At 36.6% G+C, this 22958-nt stretch overlaps 1 long non-coding RNA gene across 1 annotated transcript; it reads left to right on the forward strand.

Annotated features, from left to right (window-relative positions):
• Positions 1–7184: 7184 nt before the first annotated feature.
• Positions 7185–22915, forward strand: LOC128851757 (uncharacterized). Its single transcript, XR_008449184.1, has 4 exons — positions 7185–10279; positions 10368–10426; positions 14349–14569; positions 22636–22915. It is a non-coding gene; the product is annotated as an uncharacterized LOC128851757 (long non-coding RNA).
• The last annotated feature ends 43 nt before the right edge of the window (positions 22916–22958 follow it).

Below are 22958 nucleotides of genomic sequence, written 5' to 3' on the forward strand. Positions count from 1 at the left end.
TACCAGTGGAAATGAAGTATTGATTTAACAAAATTAGGCAGTTAATCCTTTATACACCACTTTTCATTCATAGATCCACCATCATCTTACAAGCAAAGTAATTAGCACAAAACATGATTTTTCAAGCAAATCCCTCCTCCAGAACCTTGTAAGGAGGGCTCACAATTGCAACAAACCCAGCTTTCCATCCAGAGCCTGGCCTCACAGCCAGATATGTGCACTGTTGGAGGGGGCAGCAAAGCAACCTACTCATCTCTTTCTCCGGGGTACGACTGAGCATCAGCACAAATCAATCTTCTTTGCAGTTTATCCTGCTGAGCCGGGCATTGGCATAAATGAAGCATTGCCATACTTGGGGTTTGTTGCAGGGTGGGAGACAGCCAGCTGAGTCTGGTGACTTCTTAAATCACCCCATCATAATTCAGTAGAAGTCATTTTCCTGATCCCTGAAACACTGAAGTGAAATGTTTTGGCCAGCATCCCATTACACATCATTTGAGGAACTGTGAAGAAAATTATGGTCTCATCAGTCTCAAACTTACATTCTGCAACATAAAATGTCCTCTATAAACTGAACCCTTGTTTTCATTAGACTCTGCTGAGAAAATCCACACACCCTAGCCTCCATCAATTAAACTAATTGAAGTGGTAGGTTTAGCCTAGTTCCCCATTCATGACTGCTGTGCAATTGTTGGAAAAAATCAGCCCTCTAGCTTGAAAAACCTTAATTAAAAAAAGGGGGGGAAGGGGTAAAGAAAGCCTTTAGAGACATCTGAAGATAAAACACTGAAAAGAATAAAATGGACTATAGTTGCAGAGTCACCCTGCTGTCAGGTACAATAAATGATATACTGGAAGAAGCTTACAGGAGGTCCAAGAGTCCTTTGTGATAAATTCTGACACCTAATTGAAGACAGATTCGAGGTGGTTTTCTTGTCTCTGAAGGAATTCAGCCAAAACTGTCTATTATTACATTTTCTCTGCCTGAGAGGGTTGATCCTTATGATGAGGAGTAGCACTATAAGGGGTACTGTTTAGAGTTATTATTCCCTCTCAAGCAAAGCATATCATGACAGGCAACAGGAGTGCAGATTCCTAGGTATGTACCTATAAACACTTAATGCATGTGCATTTCTTCTGTGCTGTCTTGATATCACCTACATTGAAAACTATTCAGATTATTTTTTCTAAAGCTGTGGCTATGTCACACAACTGCATGGTTCTTCACTGGGTTTGGATTAGTTTTGAGGAAAGTCTCTCTCAAGAATACCACAAATTAGTGCATATTTTTGGTTTTTTCTATTCTCAGATGAGGATGTTTTGTCAGATAATATGTGTGCTGATACTTGGAGCTTTTAGGAGTTCTTCATAAATTAATCAGATGTTTCAGACCAGGTCCCCAAAGCAGAAAAACAGCTGCATTGCTTTGGCACGCAGTCCTGTTTTTCTGATGCAGTAAACATATTAATTGATTTGTCCTTCAGATTTATTAAATAGTTTTATAACCCATCTTATCAAATTATTTAAAGAGCGTTTTTCATTTTAGTACAAATTTTAGTTTTATGCTCTGTTCACTTGATCATTTCAGCAGAGTACAAAGCTGTGCCTTCAGGCATAGACTGTTGTGAGAAGCTGTAGGAAGATGCGTTGCATCCTGGGGCTGAAAAGTGCTTCCTTCCTTACCGCGTTATCTCTCAAAGCAGCCTGGTTGCACTAAGAGTAAAATAATTGATAAACATTTTTAGATGGCTGCAGTATATTCACGTGTTACTGCTAAGACAATTTTCTGGCAATTGAGAGACAGGTAGAGGTTTGTTTCTGACGCTTAACTGACAAGTTTCTTATATGGGCAATGATGCGTTCCCAAGAACAGGGGTCTGCTTGGCCCTCATAGGAACTGTGTGATACGTCAGTTTTCAAGATCTTAACCAGAGAGTTAATTTTCTTTGGGCTCTGCTGGAACAACTCAGGTTATCCCGTCATTCATTGCTATTGTTAGAAAGGAGATTAGATGGCCTACTTTTGATTGTGGTCAAAATCAATCAGCTACCACCTTTGTTTGATGTTCCAGGTATCTTCCTGTCCAACACTTTACACCAAAAATTGCTTTTGCCTTTACCATCACCTTCCTACTTCCCTCTTTTCTCTTCCTCCATTGGACTGTCTGCAATTTCTGTATCAAATAAAGATTTTTCTATGTGAAAGCCATCCATCTCAGTGTTAACAACAACAAAAATTCTCATTAGCATCTGAAAACATTTATTTTTTTGTGGTAAGTAGAGATGCTCAACAAGTCCATTCAGTTAATACTTCCTGTGCTTGATAAATTCACTGAAAACAACTCATTGTAAAATCAAACCAGAGGTTTTTAAAGGATCCCGTTATCCAGTGTTGTTATTCACCAAGTCAAAATGTCTCCTGTGGCCCTACAAAAGTCACCTTGAAATTTAGAGAAGCAATTGCACGGCCAGCTGAAATAGCCAGTTAGACAATCAACTCCACAAGACCCCAGGATAAATTAGCATGTTATTGAAGATCTACTTAAGATTCTATGTACTACTTTAAAAACCAGTATCATTCTCATTGCTAACTACCACACAGAGATTATTCCTGACATAGCAGAACTTCTGCTCCTCACTAGCAATATTACCTGTGACAATTCTGCTTCTGCAAAGCCTTTACCTCAGAGCTACCTCATTTTTAGAACTTTCTTAAATAAGTTCTTTAATCAGGTACCAAATCCTGCTCAGTAATATAAATGTGTCTTTATAGATTTTGATGGAGCTACTTTTGTTTAAGGTACTAACTCCTTTAAGTGTTTCTGAAGTCCTGTCCAGTTCGACTGCATGTATTTCCCTTAGGTACATTAGAAATAAATAGTTCCTAGGGGCTGAAATGTTGAAATCATATCTGTTTCTATTTTAATTACCTACCATGGTTCTAATATACAAGCAGAGGATTATAAAATTTCACTTAATTTGCAGATAGATAACTTTCTCTGCCGAAGAAATTACTTGAATTATATGGAGATTTTTAGGGCAAGAGACATACTTCCTTTCTGAAGTACATGTGAAATTTTGAATAATTCAATAATTGAAAAGAAACTAGAAGCTTTGTCATCAACTTCTGAGGGAGTGAGCAGGATATCATTGAAAAACCATGGGTACTTTCCGGAAATTTTCTGATCTAGTCTGACAGAGAAGACAGTATTTCATTTGTGGCTTGTTTTTTTCTCGGGGGCGGGGGCCAGAGAGGAAGAAGTTTATTGTTCTCTTATACTCTATGTTGTTGGATTATGGTTCTTGAATGTATTTTTCGAAAATTCTCTGTTCAAAGATGTCATTTATAAGTATTTTTATGTGAAATACATGTTATCCAAGTACATACACATAATGACCATGGGACTGAAGCAAGACTGAGATTTCTGTTTGCTTAGGAGGCCTGCATATTGCACAAAGGATAACTTTTCAAAAGCAGCTACTTAGCTTAGGTATTTAAGTTCTGTTTTCAAAAATTACTCATGTACTTAAGAACACTTAGGCTCAGAGACTTATAATGTGACTTGGGCTCTAAGTCCATTTGGAAAAATGTATCCGAGTGCTTACAAAAACAATAGCTAAAACCAATTAGCTCAGCAAAAGCTAAGGTTCAGACAGCGAGAAAAAAAAGTGATATTCTATGAAGAGATGAATGAGAACATTACAGCAGATAAAAGAAAGCATATGAGACAAAAATTAAGTATAAAAAGGATCTCAATCACTAAACTAAATGCAGAGTAATTGAAAGGAGGAGAAAATCCCAAGTTGCTTCTACTGATTGGAACCAGTACTGGTTTTTTTCAGATCCTTTTTTTTTTTTTTTTCAAATTCAATTTTCTCTTCACACTGACAAATTGAACTTGGATATACTAATTCACACAGCTGCTCCATAACATCCATGGTTAGTAGCCCTTTTTAGAAATACAGGATGTACGTTTCTCAGTCACTAAGCCTTTGCACAGAAGGGGAAATTCTTGAAAACCATTTTCGAGGCAGATGTTGAACTAGATGACCTCCAGAGGTCCCTTCAAATCAAAGTTTCTGCAATTGTAAAACCATCACTGTGTTGCTGTTATCACGTTCTTAACACGGGGTATTGAGGCATTCTCAACACTCCATCTCTGATAAGTAGCTTAGCTTCACCAAGATTTTGGAAGAGAGAATAATAGACTGTGTTTTGTGTATCTGTAGCTACAATAAGGTTGTGCATTTTTGAAAAGCATTGATTCCTTTTAATATAATTAAGAGAAGAATAACAGGTGACACACAACCTGCTGGGAGTGTTTAATCCAAGGAAATTACATCCTGTTTTCAGGTAAAAAGAAAAAGGTCAAGGATCTTGAAGGACAACAAGAAATAATTTGACAGAAAGATAAAAAACATCTGCCTCACACAGCACCTCTGTCACTCAGAGCTGGAAGAACAGGAAAAGGAAACGGCATACTCTCCTTGTAGAAACATATTGCAATTCTGAAACATGCACAACTATCTCTGAACTTTATTGCAGCATTTTTCGTTGGCATTGTCACACAGTACTTGCTAGCAAAGGTCAAAAAAGTGGAAAAGACTGTTTGTGAATTGAGGAAAGAGAAATTACATCAATTTACAGGTAAAAGATATAGAAAATCAATTGGACATGCATGTCTGGGTATGAAATTAAGACAATTGTATGCAGAATCAGAGCCATCTCTGTCATATTTCTATGAAAGTGTTACCAGGTATTATACTAAGGATTGGCATAGTTAAAAAAGGATTTATTTGAGACACATCAATATGCTGAATTTAACTTGTACTTTGTATATCTGGAAGCTCCTAGGTCTTACATTTAAAATGAACTCTGTACAAAGGGAAAGCAGGCTGGAATTTGAGTTTGTGGATTCTTTTTTTCCCCTGGTTAATGCAAAAAAAATATTTATGTCTTGAAGCCGCATTATTGTACAGTTGTTACATTGACTGTTTGTTCAGCTTTCATTTGCGAAGATATTTTTACCACCTTATCCCTTCCCAGAAAGTCAAGCGAGTTTTGTGTTAAGGGTGTTGACTTTCATAGAGTTAACTGGTGATGAGTATTCACTGATGACACACTGTCTTTCTTTTTTCCCCCTTTTTCCCAACTCCCCTATTTTATTTTTCTCAGAATACTAGCCATTAAAATTGATTTTATCCCTTTAATAGCTTACTTTTTCTTTCATTTCAGTAGAGGAAGGCAGCTATAAGAGCTGATTGGTTCCCAGTTAGCGTAGCGAGGAGATAAGAATCCTTCCTATCTTGGTCGGGTTGGCAGAAGCAGGAAATTTTCAGTTAAAAAGAAAATGCACTTCAGAAAAAAAGACTGAAATGTTTTAAGGATTATTAACTGTGTTTATTTCCCTGTCGATTCCATTACAAGCACTAAAAGCTCTTTCTTTTCCAAAATCGAGGAGGAAAATAATTAAGTCATAAATTTGTATGTCGGTTCAGGTGGGTATACGTATGTATGCTGATGCTGTGAAAAGGCCAAACTCAATAACCAATGCTAATTTGATTATTAAGCAAGTATCGCTTTAATAAATAAATAACAATGCTGGACACACAAGGAGTTATTTCACATTACGTGTGTGTCCATTGAGGCTGGTTACAGGACTTTTATACTGGTTAAACCTACATATTCATATAGATTGCAGAAAACATCAGTTAAACATACATAGAACTCATTATTACATTGGTTAAAACATACATAATACTCATTCTCACATTGGTTAAACATACATAAAACTCATTATCACATCCTATCACCCCCTCTGTACGTGCATCACAGTTCCTTTGTGTTTTCAGAACCCTTTTATGCTCTTTATCTTATCTTCTTTCTCACTGTGTCCTCGTGGTGAGCTCAGGTTTGTTCTTTGTTTTGGCATTTTCCTCCTCTTGGAGCATCAGTCAGAGATAAGTTTCTTTAAGATACACAATACTCAATTTGTTGCTTCTTTCAACTAGTAAACAAGCTAAACTCCTGTTACAATTATATTCTTTCTTACTGCAAGCTGACCAAGATTTGCTTCTTATTTTTCTTATTATTGCTTAAGCTAATTCATTCCCTTACCACAATGATTTATTCCTTCCTTCAGTTTATATTTATTCTTTTTTTTCCTGCAGTTTAGACTGCAGTTTTGAGGACACCCGCTGCAGCCCATGGGGGCTGGAAAATAGGTGTCTGTTTATTAACGCTCAGAAAGCGTTTCGTATCATCATTTGTGGGTCGTATTGCTAGTATTGACCCTGGATATATAGTACATTGATTGCCAGTTAATTAGGTGTCATTACTAAATCAATAAACTTTGGTCATGATTTGAATGAAAACGTGAACTGTGATGTTTTTCTTCCTGCAGCACCAGCCACTGCAGAAGTGCTTTGCCAAGAAGGCAGCTGGAAATGAAATTCAGTGCGGAGAGCAGTAAGTTACAAACAGGAGGTCCCTGGTTCTGCTCTGGGAGGCTGCAGAAACCAGAACCTGTGCTGTCCCCTTTAAACAGGAGTTGCCCAGCCCCTGCAGAAGTGTGGCTTCTCCAAAACCGCCAAATCCCTCTTCCCCCACACACTTCAGCATCTCTTGCACCAGCATTCTTCTGTATTAGGAGCCGAGAGGTGTGCCCATTTCCTACTACCCTTTGATGATTTGCATCACTGAGCGTGTCTCTAGTGGAGCTCCTAATCCCCATCCAGAAGTCCCTTTGAAGTGTGATTTGCCTAGGGGAAGATTTCAGTAGCCAATTGCAATTTTATTAGCTTACTAAATCTGTCTTTTAAGAGATAAGGGTGTGTAGGTCATAGGAAATAGCATAAACCATAACCTAAGAGCAGATTCTGCTCAGCCAAGCTTTGGATTTCAGTTGAATATGAGTCCACTGAAGATTCTCTAGCCTGTAAAGATTCTTGAGATTAGCAAAGGATTTTCAGCTGGTAAGGATATCACATACACATTTTCACTACAACTGTAGGTCTGCTGTGAAGAACTCTGTGGTCATCTTTCTTGCTGGACATTAAACCTATGACCTTTTATCTAGCTTGACTAGAAGATGTAGGTTGTGACAAGCCAGCAGTTGTATAAATCGTGGATAGAAAAATCCTGAGTCCTTGCTTTGCATCCATCCATGAGGAATGATGTAAAATCCTAACTATCTGATACTTTGATTCCAAGGAATAAAAATCCATGCTAAATTCCCTTGGCTCCTGGAGTTTTATAGCAGATCACCAGCATCCTGCGGTCTACCCCCTGCATTATATGTATAGGCATAGTAAAAAACAAGTGAACAGACTTATAAAGTCTTAAGAGGAAAATAAAAAGAATGGGAGAAAGTCAGCCCTTCTTTGTCTCGCACCGCTCTTAAACTGAGCAATGGTTAGACACCTCTCCTTTAAAAAATTGATGGGATTTACTTCTGCATTTCCCAATGTGTGCCTTTCTGTTCCTCAGAGACAGCATATCTTTCAGCCTATTCAGGACCGTTTCCCCGTAAATTTGAGATGTCTTTGATATCGTCTTCATTGATTCGGTCCCTAAAAAAGTGACAGTAAGTTGACTATTAATGGAAATGGCATGGCAGTGTCTGCTACAGCTTAACCTCTGTAGAGTGAAATCTAAATGAGTTAGACCTGAATTCTAACAGCCTTAAAATTCATTGGCAGTTTCAAATAAAATAAACCAATACCATTAATCTACAGAAGAGTGGATGATGATGATAAAGACTTGATTTTGAAACATGCTTGTTCAATTTCTTTTCCTGCTACAATTTGATTGAATATTTGACTGATCACAGAGCAATAAAGGCTTATGAGTAGATAAGCCGTGATACTCTATCAGAAGATATTATTCCCTATTTTTCTGTTAAAAAAACTCGGTCACTTCTTTAGGGACTAGAAAACAAGATATGTACTAATTTCTAAACCTGAATACAGAATATTAATGAAGGTTAATTTGCCAGATGGCTGAAGAATATCAACTGATCACTGGGAATGTTGTGAAAGTATAGAGTATTTCCCAATTCTACAGCAGCAGGAGAAGCAATGAAAGAGGATATTTAAAGTCAAATTGTCAATTTTCAGCCAATACCTTTGGACTAGCAATACAATATGACCGCTTTGTTGATGCTCCTACTTGGTCTGTATTTGTTTTCAGTTCCTTCACTTCCCTCCATGAAAGCAGTCTGAAAAAACTCCGTTGAAAGACATAAATCAGGCTTAATATCTTCCAGTGAAGAATAAACACATTGTAAAACTCCAGACTGCTTCAAGTCCAACAGTCTGGTTTACAGTCTGACTTATAAAGTAAAAAGTACTATAAACCTCATCCCATGCAAGAGTAATGAGCATTTTTACCATAAATTTAAGTTATAGAAAATTCTATTTCTTTTGAATTTCTGTGCTGTAATAACTTTTTAGCAATTATGTTTGCAAATTTTTTCTTCTTCCAAAATGTGATTCTTGCCAATATTTCTTATAAATTGAGAAGTTTTATACACTGGAGGAGAACGATATACACTGCTCAGTATTTTTATAACAGTTCTCAACAGTCTATCAAGGGAAAAAATGCAAGCATGACAGAAAATGCATACTTAAAAGAGTAAGACTCTTTAGAGATATTTAAAAATATTTCAGGAAAATTCTTTTATTTTAGTATGAATTGAGCTTTCATAATATGTGTCAGTAGTTCAAAATTGCCATTAAAGATACTTAAAGAATTGCCTGTTGCTTTCAGTTTATTTATCACTGCTTAAAGGCAGAACTTGTAGACAAAAGTGATGTCATTATATAGGAAAGGAATGCCATGGGAGATTTCAGGAATTGCAAGTTCTTCCTCCTCAGAGAAGGAGCCCTGAGGTTATTAGCAATCTCACCATATAGAATGTCTTCACACCACTGTGTGGTCAGAGAAGAGGACACGTCCGGTATGATCATCCACAGCTGACAACAGTGAAGACAGAGACATCACAGTAAGCACTTGGGTATGGAATTTGTCCTTTTCCTTCTTGAATGCAGCATTTTAAGATGTGTGCAGTCATATTTGACAGTTACTGTCAGCAGTGACTTTGTGCCTTAAACTCATCCATTCTCACAAATGCATAGCCTGATACAGGAGGAGTGAGCTTGTATATAGGATACGCAAAGCACAAATCATCACTCACAGCACAGATGAACAATGCTGATTGTATTAATTTCATCAGATCACAGAGACAGGAGTACACGGGAGTCCATTCACACAATCAGCAAAGCATTCCATTGGAGACTTCTGTTATTCACCTATATCCAGGTGAAAGCACCAAAGTTCAGTAACACTTCAGATGCAGCAAGTAAGTCAGATGCATCAAGACTGAGTGCTGTGCTTGTCAAGGGACTGTTCCTAGAAAGTCTAAACCCAGTAACATAGCAGGCAAGGGAACAACTTAAAGTGTCGTGCTTTTGACAGTCCTTACTTACAAAGCAAGGTGAAGTCTTGGCCATAACTTTCAACTTCATGCAGAGGAGCAAAAAATCACTCTGTGGGGTACAGAAAAGTAAGAGTGTGTTGACAGAAGAAACAAATGCTGAAACATCTTCATCTGTCTTTTAGTGTATAATACATCCTGTGCACTTATATACTCTGCTCTCACTGAGTTTGTTACTGGTCAAGTCATAAGGGGAAAATCTGTATTTTTTTATGTTCTTTGTATCTCATTTATCTGATCCCTTCATTGCATCCAAGCAACTCAGCCATTGTCATTTTTGTGGATAAGGATTCAAAGAGCTATAGCAATCCACACTGGTATGGTCCTTTTCCCCCTCCAATGAAAAATCAAAACAAACCCAGTGTGATCCTAACATTTTCTTCTTCATTGCACTGGGAGACAGCCAAACCTTACCTACAGATGCTATTGATGAGATTCATATATCATAATCAAAATGGGAAAAAAATCTCTGTATTCTTAGGAATGCATTGTAAAATAGGATAAACAAAGAACAGCTTAAAAGACCTACTAAATCATTTGTACCATTGATAAAAAGCAAAGACCGTTTAACTTTCCACTGATGCTGAAAGCTGTTTTGTCTGTTCTGTTTGGCAGAAGGTTATGGGTAATGAACTACACAAAATGCTGGTCTACCTGCTCAGAATGCAATTTTGTAATAATATCACTAACAGAATCCTTATGTTCCTTTTAGATGCACCTTTCTCCCAGCTGAAGGATATAGGCCAGATCCAAACAATGGCAGAGGACTTCTGTGTATTGCAGGTACCTGAATCCAAAACTACATATTTCTGCTCCATTCCTCTTGCTCCATCCCCTAGCTAACACGAAAATTTCATTTTTCTGTCTCAAGTTTATGTAAATGCTCCTTCTGCTACACACTTCATCGCTAGGAATGAGGCATTACATCAGGTGAGTCAATGTGTCAAACTAATGGCATATTTTCTCTTTTTAGCAAGAATTCCTATGCCACAGGAGTAAGAGGTAAGGTATAAAGCAAGTTATCACCACAGCTGATGGTGCTCTGTGTCTTTCTAAGCCTCAAGGGATACAGGGATTTACAGTTCTTTACTTTCAGAAGAGATCTTATAGCGACCTTCCAGTACCTGAATGGGGCTACAGGAAAGCTGGAAAGGGGCTATTTGTAAAGGCTTGTGGGCATAGGACCAGGGGGAATGGGTATAGACTGGAGAGGGGCAGATTTAGACTGGACGTTACGAAGAATTTCTTCACTGTGAGAGTGGTGAGACACTGGAACAGGTTGCCAAGGGAAGTTGTGGATGTCCCATCCCTGGAAGTGTTCAAGGCCAGGTTGGATGGGGCCTTGGGCAGCCTGATCTAGTGGGATTTCCCTGCCCATGGCGGGGGGGTTAGAACTGGATGATGTTTAGAGTCCTTTCCAACCCAAACTATTCTATGATTCTATGATTCTGTGATAATACATATGTGTGACCCTAAACACAGAGCTGGCTGGCAGATGCCAGGCCTGTGCTCTCTTTGTCTCTCCTGTTAAAGTAGCAGCACCTCTGAGAAACAAGTCATGGAAGGAGAGGCTCCATTTGAAATTAAGATTCTTAGATTTAAATGCAGGCGCCCATACGCATCAGAAGCTTAAGTTTCTGCTGCTGTCGTTGGAGTTGGAGAGCAGTTGAGCTGGCCAGTTTCTGAATGCCTGCTTTAAAGTAAGCTTAACTCCTTTAAGTATACTTAGCTGTTGGGAGCAGATCTGACTATGATGGGAAGTTTGGCACCTTAGTCATCATTAGAAAAGACCACAGGAGACTCAGAGTTACAGTATTTATCTGGGAAGGTGGAGATCCACTCTTTTGACTGTTCAATTTAAGAAAAAGCTCTCCCTGCACTTAGAGGGATGCTCTCAGATTAAAGAAACCAGGCTCTTTTTTTGCCTTCTTTCATTCCAGTTTACTCCACTGTTGTGTCTGATCACTTTTGGGTGGTTATTAAATGATACAACTAGGTCTCATCTTACACAGTCCTTTTATTCTGCATTTCTACTCTAAAATAGATTTATAGCCAATCAAATGTCTCCTGTCCGGTAAAAACAAAATACTTTTCAATTTAAGTGAAAGTTGCAGACGTTTATGAACAGGTCATGGTTTCTAAATCAATTTATTTCAGTAATGGAAAAGCCCCTGAGAATCCTTTGTCTCCTGCAGACAGAACCGTAACTTCATAGTAGTAATATCATTGTGAAAATAGAGTTTTCCAGAATGAAACTGTTGAATTTAGTCTTTGTTTTAGACCACAAAGATCCTATTTCATGCATTAAGTGCCAAATAGCTCAATTATTTATTACTTTATAGTTTAAACTGGAAAATCTCCCAGATTACTTATCTATTCTCAAATACTTGAACAAATGAGGACAACAAGGGAAGTGTATTAGAGTGAGTAAATAACCAGTGAATGGAGAGCACTTTCTCAAAAAAAAAAGTGTGCTTGATACCCTAGATTACTCTGATTCCTTGGTTGGTACATATAACTAACACACTCATGTCAGTTAGGAATACACCAAGGATACTTTTCTATTTGCTGTTGTGTGGCTCACTAGTATTGTCTTGTTAATGTGAACTAAGGAGGAAGAGAACACAAAACCAGAGAGACTTGGGAACAAGAAATTTTCAGCTAGTATTTCTAATTTAAACACTTGTTAGTTTTAGATGAGTAAATAAAAAAACAGTCCACATTATAGCTTGATCTAGCCAACTCTTGGATAATGTAACAGTTTTGCAGTTGTTACCTATTTTTTAGAGACATCATTTGTGCATTCATTTTTCTGTGCCAAGAGTGTTGATAAAAAGGAAAGGCTCTCTGTAGAAACAGTGATATTAATTTGCATTAAGGAAATGATCTTTAAGAATACCTATCTCTCATTCAAATTATAGAAAGAAAAAAGTGGTTTACCTAACACAAAAAGATGTACAATATAGCTCCTGATGTGAGAATATCAGCTTATTTTCATACGTTCGGGTTCAATTTGAGAAGTTATTTTACTTCATACTATGTCTACAAAACCCTGTCTGTTAGAAAAATACTTACTTATTGTACATAGTTTATGGCCAATCTGGGCAGACACACCTGCTTTCCGAAGGCCAGAAATGTCAAGTTTAACAGAAATGGGCTGTTTTGAAGCAGCACCAACTCTTATTATCAGAAGGCTTTTTGTTTGCCTTCTATCCAAAAGGATTTTCCTGCATGGAAACATAAACCAGCCTGTCTCAGGATGTTCTCTGACGAGCTGCACCTCTATCCTAACTGCTTCTTCTGATTATAAAATAATGGTGTTTCAGACTTTATGTAGAGGCCCAAACAGAAGCTCATATTGAGCCTAAATTTGCAAAATCCTTACAGACCAAAGGACTTCGTTCCTCTATAGACAGATACTGCATATTATTCTAAAGGTGTAAATTCATTACATCTCTTTGGGCTCTTCTCTGGCCTGGTTTCCAGAATGCTTTCGTCTGTTAGAAAACTTACGTACAATGGCAAATACCATTCCATGGTTCACTAACAAATAGGAAAACAACCTAACAGAAACACTGAATATTTTTCTGTGGCTTAGTGCTCTAAACTGGATCATTACGAGGTTGCACAAGACCTGAGAAAAGGGAGATGGTGGGAGTCTGCTGCCAGGGACAGCTCAAGAGTGGGAGCATTTCATCATCAGACATGCTCAGTCGACTTTGTACGTGGAATACGATGTACCTTGGCTTAAGGATAGTAAAAAATTGTATTAATAAAGTATGTATTAACAGGGAGTTTACAACAGCTCTGATATGTGATTAAACTGTTTCATTGAACTATCGCATTAAGTGATTTTACAAATGCTCAAGTTTCATTTGAAACTATGGCATGTAGTTACGTCTTATATATGATTTCTGTAAGATAACTTTCATAGGAGTTTATACAATTTGTCAAAGTCGGTGCCTGACAAAGACTTTCAGGAGTTCTCTTGATCAGCTTCATAATGCTCATTTATTAACCAAAGCATATCATCCACTTTCAAATACAAATTGTTTTCTCCCCACCAAAAAATATCAAATTCTCAAAATGGAGTAAGCATGTCAAGGGCAAAATCAAATTTTGATTTACATATTTTTCAGCATCAGTTTTCACTAATAAAAAGCAATATGACTAAATCCTCCTTCCTTTTCTTATATAGATAATCTTATTATGGACTTGGTCTAACATACCTGGAAAAATTTACCATGATTTACAAAGACCCTGAATCAGTCTCAAAATCATTACTTTTTATTTTCTTCATAGAAGACCTTCAAAATCTTTTGGGTAGTTAGAGATTTATTTCAGTCATAAAGAATAAGGGATGTATATATATTTTAATCAGTTCATTGTGTCATACTTACCCCTAAACCAAAGCAATCCTCAGCCCAAATTTAAGCAACAGACCAGATAACACAACAGAGTATTTAGCAATCTATAATGTTGGACTGTAAAAAACATTCATATTGTTTTCCAAGTTGCTTGAGTATGCAAAATGCAGAGACAGAGAGACATATTTCCCATGAAATTTCTAGAGTTTCTACTTCTAGGCTGGTCAGGAACTGAAAAAGGCACCTTTACATTCACAAGCTTTCCAAACAGCAATTTAAGATTTTAGGCTTATTCTCACTGCAGTTACTACTGATGAAATTACTTGATTTCCAAATGTTCCAAAGCTGAATTTGCCTTGCTGATTCCAGAAAGTTTGTTCCCGACTTCTTTCATGACTAAAAGGCAGAAAAATGCAATCCATTTTCTTGTCTTTTACTTTTCTTTCTTCATACAGTCTATACTTTTTCTTTCTTTCTGTGTACAGAAGCCTAGAGAGTTGTTCGAAGACAGAAAATGTTTCCAGCAGACAAGTCGAAGGCAGAGAAGGAAATAATAAACATCAAAAACTATACAATGTCAGTATGATCATTTCATACTGTCCCTCCAGACTTCACTACACTTCCAGACACTTTTACAACTGTGACGACTGACAGCATTTCAACAGTTACAGATTGTTTATCAGCCCTCCAGCTGTTCCGTCAGAGAGTAAGTAGGAAGAAAATGATAACATTGTATCCAATTATTTATATATTAAATTTTAATTCTTTTTTTTTGCAGTTAGCATTCTTTTAAGATCTAATCTTAACAAGGAAAAAGTATTTTATTTTCAAGGGAGCCACTGTGTGCAGAATGCAACTATTGTCCTTTTAAGTCCTTTTAAGCACTTTTGTCCTTTAAGCCCTACAGTGGGTATGCTTATGCATTTTGCTGCATAAATATGACAGTATATGAGATAAGATTTTGTGGTAATTCTTCCTAAAACACAAGTCATACACTTCTATTTTTTTGCTGAATCTCTATGCCCTTAAGGAGTCACTGGCAGCTACACAGGGCTATAGGTACAGATCTAAAGTTCATAGATGACAACTGGATACTTACTACTTTCATCCTTAATTGCAAATTGTTGCTTAACTGTCATTTGAGCTCTTGAAAATATTCTCCTAAGATATTGCACTGAATCAGACCCTACATGTGGTCTAGCTCACTTCGTACTGTACAGGGTGAAGTTTATAGCTAAAGGCTCTGCAGAACTAAGAATAAAACTGTTTCCTGATACACAAGCTCTTTTTCTTTGCTGTCTGTAGCTTCAGCAAAGATACCAAAAAGTTACTCTGTTCCAACAGATCAGAGACTGAAAATGGTATAATATAAGAAAAACCTTGTGGGACATTGCGTGTATACAAGTTATCACATGGCTGATGGGGAATCTCAGGAGACAGAAATAGTTTACCAGAATCAAAGAAGTATTAGAGTTTTGATAATATTGCTAGGGAAAGAACAGAAAGGTTTTATTAGTCAGTTGTCAGTGGCTGATCTTTGTCAATTACAAAGATGGTGAGAGGTAGAACATCACTTCAATGAGCAGCAGTTGAGGTTGTGACATTTCTACAACCTGTGTTTGTTACTTCTACCTACTTGGTCTGTGAATAAATTATTCTGATATTCCATTCACATCTATCCACTATCTTCAGGAATGGTTACTATCTTGAGCTCCTCAAACAAGACAGCAGTCTCACTGTGAATGTCAGACTTTCAGGGATCTCAAATTTTTTTGTCAAAATGTCTGCAGCTTTTATGTTTGCAATGCAGATCTATGGTTTCCCTCTGGCAGATATACCTGTTAAACAAGAGATAATGCAGGTTTTCACTGTTTCTGCTACCTGGCATGATCTCATGCAATTTTCCAGGTATGAAAATCTATGGCAACATATCCTCACATGTCGTACTCATGCCAAAGACCTGCCTTTCGTAGATATGTCCATATCCACACAGCAGAACCCGCTGCTGTAAGAGTCCAGGCACACCAGATGCTCATCCCAGCGAGTGAGCATCAATGTAGACATGCCTATTTTGTAAAGCTTGCTGGGTTTTGTACAAAGGGATAACAGAAGTACTAAATTATTCTGCACTCACTGGACATAACACTGGATATGCTTAAAGACACACCAAAAAAAGCCAAATTGTAAATAGGCAGGGAATTCCTAAGTAAAAAATTAAGCACCTTCCAGACAAAGCACTACTGTGTTAAGGTGTGAATCTTATACATTTTGGATTTAGACATACAAAGTTTGCCTGCTTTCTATATAGTAAAGTCTTTTGTGGAGCTCCTTCTGTGTCCCTTTTAAAGCCTTAATATAGAAAATATTCTCTTTACAACAAAGCCAGTACCTGGAGAAGCAAAAGTTGCCCTCTCTATACAGCAATAAAGGAGGACAGAAGAAGCCGTATCTCACCTTACATTTTCTTTACAGGCTGAGCTTACAGCCTTATGGTGTGAACAACCTGTGTGTAGCAAAGTCGATGGGTTTATCTGAATCTCAGATATCCTGTTTCTAGGGCAAGATGATAAACTACTCTTAGAAGTTCAGACTGCTATGCTATTATTTCCTATTGTTGATCAGTAATGTCTTTGAAGTTAAAGCTACAAAGATTTTAATCTCATTTTTAGGACACATTATCCTCACCTGATCTGCAGAGACGTTAACTCATTCAGGAAAACACTTGCACAATGCAGTACTTATCTTGTACAAATCATATAATAATCAATAATCAAAGCATATATGTAGTAAAGAATGAATAGGCAACCGCTGAACAGAATTTTGCACAGTTATGCCCATTCTTGTATTTCAAAGCGTTTGTAATTGTGTCTTTTCAATCTCAAGAAAGCTGTGGAGAAGGTAATAGGAAACTGTCACCAGAGTTCCTCATTGCATAAGAATCAAGGACACAAAATAAAAATCTGGTAATTGCGGCAAGATGATTGTCTCATCAATGCCTCAAAAATGAGAACTTCTAGTTAGAGTGATGAAAATAACACAAAATTATGCACATAAGAAGGTAATGGTATGTAACATGGAAAAAAGTAATCTACCTCAACCGTAACTATAGCAGCATCTTGCAGCAAAATTGCTATTTTATAGGTATAATATTATTCAATAACAACAGCAAAATAATCATACTACTTCTAAATGTCATTCAGCATATGACAGTACTGAAAACCACAGTGTAGAAGGCCAAGAATGTGGTTCTGTCTGTGTCACTAACTTGAGCCTAAATGTCAGGAGGGAATTCAGCTTCAGATGAAGACACTATCATCAAGCTACCTTTATTTTAACATCTGCATATGAGCTAAATGTTTTATTCAGGTTAATGTTTGTACTTCAATTTGTTCTGACAGATCCTTCTCCACTAACCATATGAAGGATTTTGGCAGTTGATTCGTTTTTTTCTTAGTCATGAAACATTTAGGCATAAGTATCTTCACTGTGAATAAAAGAACAAATGATAAAATAATAGAGATATGTCCATTATATTTATAAGGGTTTATTTTAATGCAATGAGTATTAAAATAAGAGTAATTTATCTTATACCACTTTTTGCTAATGCAAGTACATTAATACATAATATATATAAGACCAATGGAAACATTCCTTGAAGAAAAGCATGATATGAAATCCACATTTCACATTGGAAGAACCAAAAATAATGAATCATACAGCAGAACTACATTATGATTCCTCTGAAGGCTATAGGCATTACATTCATTGTACACATTCACTTCCTCTTCTTTGTTTTATTCATCACACCTTTTAGTCAGAGACAAATTACAAAAGATATTGAATCAATGTTGACATCTGGTCATTAAGACGTCTGCATAAGTAATACAGGAAAAATTGTCATTTGGCATAACTCTGTAAATGTCTAGCAGAAATAATGAATTGAACTTGATTTCACATTGCAATGTTAGTAACAGGTATATTCAGTTCCGAACTCGATTCCCTCTAACCTGCAGATAGAGCCAAGGCCTCTCCAGGACTCTGGCATTTTCATAGTACAGTTCCCATTTGCACTACAAGTTGGACGGATTCAGAAACAAGCTGGAGGAATAATGGAACTGTAACTTATTTTCCTTTATCACACTGATAATTAAGATAATTCTTGAGTTGCCTTGAACTACCCATGTGAGCAGCCCTTCCATACTCTGTTATACTTTGAGACCTGCACAGAGGCCAGTCACCTTGAGTTTCTTAGTTCTTAAGCAGGAATGTGTTAGAAGTCAGTCTACCTGTCTCCATCCTTTCTGAGGTGTTTGCAGGGGCCACATAGGAAAGATGTTTATTGGAGAAATCCTGAAAGTCAGGAAAAAAGTACTACGGGATAGCTATTAGTTGGCAGTTGCACAGCTTATTTTGAACATCCTAAATGTACCTGAAAAGTAAATAGAAGCACAGTAATTCCTACATTCTTTGTTTGTTAAAGTCTGAATAATTACTTATAAAAACACTTTTACTGTTGAGCCGTTAGATTCCATTAGGCACCTATTACATTTCTTTAGATACTGAGACATCGGTGTGGCTTAAAAAAAAACTTTAGTTGTTTTCAGATTCTCTGTGCTTTCTAATGAATAGAAATATTACAGTATAATCACACCTTTGTTGCCAGTTACAATATTAACCTTGGACAAGGATACAACTTTAAAAAATGTTTTCATGTTTCTGATACTATTCTGTCATAGTCTAATTAGGCAAATATATGAAATTTCAATTATGAAATCTCTGACAAAGCTATAACTTACATGACATGTTATGGACTGAAAAAAAGTCCACAAAAACTCCTTCCCTTTTTCAAGAATCTGTCAGACTCTTTGATAAGAAATATTCTTACAATTATTCCTTTTTTTATTACTTTTCCATTTTATCATTGAATGGCCTATTTTTCCCCTTTCATAATTGTCTCAACAACATTGTTAAAACAGCTGTGATGGCATGTGTAGCAAAGTGACATTAAGAATGTGATTTGAATATTTTTAGAAAGTTTTAAGGAAATTAAAGAGCTGGAAAGAAAAAAAATGAAAAGAAAAATCAGCTACAAAAAGCTGTTGTCAAGACCCCGAGAGCACTGGTAGGATTTAATTGCTCTGATCAATTGTGTACTCAGTAAACAATTCTGAGTCACGTTTTTCTTTTTTTGATGTTTAGACATTTCTGGCTTACAATAGTTAGTAGCATATATACATGTACTTTTCTTTTTGACTAAATAATAGCTTTCTCCCTGAAATATTAATATTTATTTGCTGGTCTGGCACCATGGTGAATTGTTCTTGATGCCCTCTCTAATCCTGATTTTTTGCATTCATTCTAATGAGTAGAATTGGTTTGTCCTATTTCATGTTGTCTGTCATTTCTCCATTACACAGTGCCTGTTACACAACAGCATTATTACATGCCAATATATTTTTCAGATGCAAATAGGTAGATTACAGATGAGAGGCAGAAAAGATGCCTTTTGTGAAATGTACAAACTTCTCACTGCCTTCTCTTTTCATCAAAGCTATTAGTCTTCCAATTAGTCCAAGAGTGACAATTTCTGTGCATCATACTCATTTTCTATTCTTTGCATTTCTATTTTTCATTTTTTATTTCACTTCAACTCACTTGACGTTTGTATAGTCATAGGGGGTTTTGTTACATTCAATTCATATGCTACAGTTCTTGGGTTTTTTGCTTGAAGCTTTCTCAATCCAAGGTAACTGTTTCATAAGAAAAAGTGTCAAAGACATTAACATTACCTTAGCTTATCGTGCCTAGTCACTTGCCAGAAAATTCACACCAGTATTTTGCATATTTGTCTCTGCATGGGAATCGCGAACCCCTACTTCAAAAGCAAATGCAGCATTTATTTTCTCATCTAAAAATATACAACATTTCTGGAGCAACTCTACCAAATTGTAGAGACAGGAAATGGAATAAGGATGTATACAATGTTTTCAGTTTCTTTTAGTTCTGTATAGAGGGTAAAAATAAAGGGAAGCTTAAGATTTCTGGCCTCATAGTTGTAGCACTGCTTCGTTATGCTGCATGTTGACTGTATTCAAAGCCTAACTGGTGGTAAGAATGACAAGCATTTATTTGAAAGTGGAAAGTGTTTGCATTATTCACTTGTGTCCACTTGTCTTTCTTCATATACGTTCAAGTGTTCTTATCCTGTATTGATCACCATACTATTATGGTATATATTAAGCCTGGACAATACATATGTGCTGCTTGCGCTTCAGTTGTTAGTCTAGAGCAGAATTAAATTCTCTACCTGTAAGCTTCTCTGCAAAAAAAATATTAAGACATATATAGGTATTTTAGAAAAGGGGAGGTCCAAGAGTTGTGATGTGCACTTAAGTGGAATATGATCATGTCTGAAATCAAGTTAATTCTTGAGTGAGATTATTAGTTTGTGAATAGTTTGTGTGATGATTTGTGGACAGAAACATTATATTCTACATACACATGTTGAGTATTTTGTTGCATACAAGGAATGATGGAACTGGGGAATATTTCCCCCCTTATTTTGTTGTATGTCTTTCATTTTAGTAAACAGCAAATAGTGCTGTCATCTTTATTAATAGTATCACAAATCTTGCTGGCACATGTGTTAAAACAATTGTCATGATCTCCTGAGTCAATATTCTGAAGTCTTCAAAAGAGTTCCTATTTCCCTTAAAATTTACACAGATGAAGCTCAATTGATTACAATTGCTTATCCTTTTGTGTCTATGGGTTCCCAAGAGAATAAGAGCCAGAAGATAATGAAAAGTAAATAATAATGATAGGAATATAAACCAAGTATTGTAATAAGAACAAGGAGAAAAACTTCAGGGTAAGGAAAGAAGAAAAAGAGGAAAATGCTAGAGGTGGGATAGGTGATAAAAGAGAAAAGATTAAGGGAGACACGAAGAACTTGAGATAGAAGATAGTGCAGGGAAAGTCTGGAAATACAGAGAGAAGTGTTGGGACAAATCTCCAAAAGAGGAAAAGTGTCTATGGTTTTGAACATGCAGTCAAATTCGCAATGAGTACTTCATTATCAGTGCAATGTAATCAAAAGCAATGATTCAAACCAAAATTAATGAGAACATCCTCAGTGACTATATGGTTGGACTCAATGACCCAATGGGTCCCTTCCAACCTAGTGATTCTATGATTCTATACTTTGCTAGCTAACACAAGCCATGGTTGTATAACCAAAGGAACTGAGATAGGAATAGACAGCATCAAGACTATATTTGAAAAATATACCACCTAAACAGACAGAAAAGGAGCATCTTATCATTCCTTCATTACAAATCAGGATCTGAAATGCCATGAGATTAAATTGCTTGCCTGTATTAATTGTAATTTATTTATTATGGGAAACCTTTATTAAGCATTTGGATCAGCCTTATGAAAATCCCAGTGTACTCTTTCTTTCTTGAGTTAAATCCGCTAAATTCAAGGAGGCAGGAGAAATTAGAAGTAAAAGAGAACACCAAAAAGAAATTGAAACTGAAGATAGAAAGCCATATAGGAAAGAGAAAGGACCATTAGGCAATAATTCAGATATTAAATATGCATGATCTTTTATATGAGAATAAGATGTTGTCTATTCCAGCCAGTCACATGCTCGCACAGGGCACAACCTCTCCCTGCACATTCTGATGACAACTGTAGCACATGTGGGACAACACATACTGAATTGCAGCTACTGCTTTTAGTGAGGAACCTGGACAAACTGCTTCCAACATTGCATGACAGGAGCTCACAAAAAATAAGAGTTGAAAAATAAAATGAAAAGAGCATCACAATACTTTCTGCATCTCACCTAGAAGAAATTCTCTATGGAGAATGGCAAACCGGACAAATCTATCCAGCAAAGTGGTAGAAAGAAAGGCTGGCATGCCTGTGTGTTTTAGAAGTCATCTTTAGCTGATTGCCAGGCATATTTTTTTTGCTAGATTGTGGATAGCAAAACTCAATTATACATAGCTGGGAGTATCTTCTGTAAGCAAAAGGGTTTGATGGCCTTTCTAAGAAGTTTCAAATCACTTAAAAACTTGTAACAGTTTCATATTAAATCAGAAAATACAGACTCTAAGAGTCATGGTCTAGCTTGATCAGTATAATTCACAGTCTTCCTCCATTATCTGCTACGTTTTCCAAGTACCTTTTTTTAAATAGCTGAATAATATTTTCATACGAGCTTTCATTGGTGACCCATGTAATTGCCTTTAGTCTTTTATGTTACATGAAAATCCATCTTCTGAGCTGTGTGATGACAGAAAGACAGCTTTGTTTCCCATCATTTCAAACAACCTTTACTAGAAAGAAATCAGTAACAGGTATTCTGCAGATTACTGATTTACTCAGCCAAAAAAGAAATGAGAAACACCAACTCTACACTGCCTCTTTTTCCATAAAACAGCTTTATTATCAATTCTGAAATGGATGTGTCTGCATTTGTAATAAAGTTTGATAAAATACAGCCTTATTGACCTGAACAAAGCTTTTGCTGTTTTTCCGGTTCATCTTTCATAGTCATATCTGTAGAGAGCATAAGGCTTTTTATGTTTTTAAATGAAAGCTCTTTCAACAGATAAACTGTCAGCACTCCAGCTATCTGCATGACTTGTCCAGATAGTCATATTATTTTAACATATTCAAGCTATTAGCATATTGACTTATTTTCTGTGAAAGACGGGATTTTTAATCATTTGCTCTAACAATCTTGTCTGCTTTTTGCAGGTAGGAAAACACCCGTGAAGAAGGCCATTCCTAGTGACAGCAGCATGACCATTCCTGACAGCAGCATGAATTCAGTGCATTGGGGTCATCGTATCCTGGAACTTTGCCCATCATTTTTTTCTGAGGATTCAGTAGATACCAAAATAGCTATTATATTTAGTTGCTTATCTGCTTTTGTCTGCAGTGCAGAACTTGTAAAAATGTCTTTCATTCTGAGGCTTAACACATTAAATATCACCTGATCTGAAGATGTTTGAGAATGTAGAGCCTTTTGCATAGAATAAATGTCTTCGCTAAAAATAGCATTACATTTCTACATAGTC

This window comes from Cuculus canorus, chromosome 3 (assembly GCF_017976375.1).
Source record: "Cuculus canorus isolate bCucCan1 chromosome 3, bCucCan1.pri, whole genome shotgun sequence".
In the NCBI taxonomy this organism is placed as follows: Eukaryota; Metazoa; Chordata; class Aves; order Cuculiformes; family Cuculidae; genus Cuculus; species Cuculus canorus.